General features: G+C 31.1%; 1 pseudogene; it reads left to right on the top strand.

Annotated features, from left to right (window-relative positions):
• LOC107560643 (dihydropyrimidine dehydrogenase [NADP(+)]-like) overlaps window positions 1-3,741 on the top strand; it is a 207,859-nt pseudogene that overhangs the window by 202,009 nt on the left and 2,109 nt on the right.

Genomic DNA, 3,741 nt, shown 5'->3' with positions numbered 1-3,741 from the left:
ATATATATATATATATATATATATATATATATATATAGTAATTTAGTTTTAGTTTAACACTTATTATTATTTATACAATTTTCAATTTTATTATTTATTAATGTATTATTATTAATAATAATAATAATAATAATATTTAATATTATGTAACTTAATTTTAGTTAGATGCCAAGACAGCATTTATTTTTTTTGTATTAGGTTTTTCCTCTAATACATCTATTTTATTTTATTCCAGCTGTCTTTCAATTACTGAAAACCATTTTTAATAGTTTTTGTTTTTGTTTTAGTTAACAACAACAACACTTACTTATTATTATTTACACTGTATACTATTATAGTATTTATTAATATTTTATTAGTAGTAGTAGTAGTATATTATACTTATTATATTATATTTTAATATAATTTAATATTTAATATTATATATAATATATTACTATATAATATAATATATTAATATATAATATAATATATAATAATTTATAATATAATTTAATATTATATTATTCCAGCATTATTTCAAATACTATTTAAAAAAAGTTTTAGTTAACAATAACAACACTGGCTAAATAGTTAGTGTGTGCAATTCATTCTGTTTGTTTCTTGTTCCCCAATAGTGTCTACCCAGTTTTGGCCCGTACCAGCAGGAAAAGAAGGAAGCGTTTGCAAACCACAAAAAGAATCTGAGAGACTTCAGTGACGACATTGTTTCCACCAAAGGAACGAGAGTTTACACTCCCAAGGGTCCTGTGCCAAGAGTTAAAGTGGGTTTACTTATATTATTCACTTGCTTACATATCGTTAAAGCTCAGAAACTATTTTTCTCCTCAAGACTTTTGACCTTTGGTCTGAGGTTCCCATATGTTTGTGTTTTTACACTCAGGATGTGATAGCCAAAGCTCTGCAACACATCGGTGCCTATCAAGAGCTCAACATTGAGGAGCAAGTGCAAGCTCTGAGATTAATTTGAGTAAAAATGTGTTTTCTTTACCAAGAAAGTGGCAAGATGAAAACCACTATTTTCTGTTTCAAACTTTCACATAGCATCTTTAGGTTATAATAACATAAAAAAATTCAAATCCAGATTTTGATTTTCAAAGATTTATTATAAAATTGTATAATTTTTTCCCCAAAATGCAATAAATCCATGACACGTTTTTTGTTTGTTTGTTTTTTTCAAAATGCAATAAATCCATTGAATCAATATGAAAGTTATTTTTCATATTGAAACTGTTGAAAATACACAACATAGTAAGTTGATCCACATACGACAGCCTCTGAACTTGGTCAATGCTAATCTTATATACAGGCACTCGACTGAAAATACATTCAATCAATCATCGCTCCCAAAATTAATTCAACAGGTCATCTTGTTAATGCTATAAATGAATTACAACAATAAAAGAAAATTTCACGATGAACATACATGAACAAAAATATCACATTAAACCACAGAAGTTCCAAAAAGACATTTCACTTACATTCAACTTCCAAAAGTGCATTCATCTTTGCCATGTTACATTCATTTAGTTGACTAGTGCTATACGCTGTATTAACAAAAACATTAATGGGATAAATAAAAACACTTACACTGACAAGCTACGCAATATCACATTCATAATCGAATGCGACTCATCTGCGATTATGAACGTGATATTGCAGTGCTCTGTGTATTAAATGCCGCTCCATCTGAAAACACGTGATGGAGATTTACTATTAATCACAGAACCGGCTTTACTGACGAGATGCGCATGACAATCACATGCGATTTATCGTGCAGCCCTAAGTTTGTTTGTTGATCACAAAGTAGATGAGGAAAACTAGGATGCCGGGTGTATTCAAAGCGCCGCCATTACTATCTAGAGTGTGTGGAATGGTGCGCTGTGATTGGTTGAGCGGATATAACGCATTCTGCAGAGAAGGGAAACTGACGTTTGTCGCGGTTTGGAAAAAAAGAACATGACAGAACAACTCTGCGGATATCGCATTTTACGTAAAATTAAAAATTAACTTTTAATAGTTACTACTATTATAGTATTTATTAATGTATTATTATTATTATTATATTTAATATTACTATAATTCAACTTAATTTTAGTTAGATGTCAATGCAACATTTCTATTTATTTTATTTAGATTTTTCATCTAATATTTACATTTTATTTTATTTTCTACCAGCTGTCTTTCATTTATCGAAAACTATTTTTATTCGTTTTTGTTTTGTTTTTAGTTAACAAAAACAATACTTATTATTATAGTTATGCTATATACTATTATAGTATTTATTAATATTTTATTAGTAGTAGTAGTAGTATATTATACTTATTATATTATATTTTAATATAATTTAATATTTAATATTATATATAATATATTACTATATAATATAATATATTAATATATAATATAATATATAATAATTTATAATATAATTTAATATTATATTATTCCAGCATTATTTCAAATACTATTTAAAAAAAGTTTTAGTTAACAATAACAACACTGGCTAAATAGTTAGTGTGTGCAATTCATTCTGTTTGTTTCTTGTTCCCCAATAGTGTCTGCCCAGTTTTGGACCGTACCTGCAGGAAAAGAAGGAAGCGATTGCGAACCACAAAAAGAAACTGAGAGACTTCACTGACAACACTGTTTCCACCCAAGGAATGAGAGTTTACACTCCCAAGGGTCCTGTGCCACAAGTTCAAGTAGGTTTTCTTATATTATACACTTGCTTACAGATCATTAAAGCTCAGAAACTATTTTTCTCCTGAAAACCTTTTAGCTTTGGTCTGAAGTTCCAATATATTTGTGTTTTTTATGCTCAGGATGTGATAGCCAAAGCTCTGAAACACATCGGCGCCTTTCAAGAGCTCAACATTGAGGAGCAAGTGCAAGCTCTGATCGATCCGGAGATGTGCGTTAACTGCGGGAAGTGTTACATGACCTGTAACGATGCTGGATACCAGGTGCGTACCTCCCTCCATCCGCCCACCCGCACAGAGACACGGTTTGTTCCTTTGTTCCCACACAAACCCATAGCTCCTAGCCTCTAGTTGTTCAATTACAGCTCCTGGCCTCTCCAGGGCTTCAGCTAGTAAAGGCCCCTGGGCTACAGCATTACAGCAGGTCCCACGACCCCAGAAAACCTCTTTTTGTTTTTTTTTTGTTTTCAAGCTTCCTAACAATTATTTGTCAAATTTCGTTTTATGTGTGGTTAACATGCCAGTTAACATTCACAACACTGTTCTGCGTAAAATGTGAATATAAGCGAAAATGCAAATTCACTCTTTGCCACAAGGTGGCGCTTGTGGAACAGCAGAATTATATAGCCATTGCATAAAGTAAACACTACGTTATTACGGGCATTATGCGTGATATGAAAGAAAAATGCCATCAAAACTTTCCTGGCTGAAATGTGAGTTTACAGGTATGATTTAAACACCATAAATCACACAAAATATTAATTATTCATCATCAGTTCATCATCAGTAGATCAAAACAACCTGGCATGTTGACATAAATGTGGGTTATTTGGTGATTGCTAACTGCGTTTTTATTTGGAAACATGACATGCTCGCGTTTAATTAGTTAAATCACAGCGTATAAAGTTTAATGATCACATTTAAGCAATAGTACAATTCCTATTTTTCCATCCCCAGATTTAAAATTAAGCACTATTTATGGAACACCGATGGAGGCGCTTTTCCACTGCATGGTACGGCTCGGTACGGTTCACTTTTT

The sequence above is a fragment of the Sinocyclocheilus grahami genome, unplaced genomic scaffold (assembly GCF_001515645.1).
Source record: "Sinocyclocheilus grahami isolate Dianchi unplaced genomic scaffold, SAMN03320097.WGS_v1.1 scaffold737.1, whole genome shotgun sequence".
Classification (NCBI taxonomy): domain Eukaryota; kingdom Metazoa; phylum Chordata; class Actinopteri; order Cypriniformes; family Cyprinidae; genus Sinocyclocheilus; species Sinocyclocheilus grahami.
This window is presented reverse-complemented; position numbering and strand designations above follow the sequence as displayed.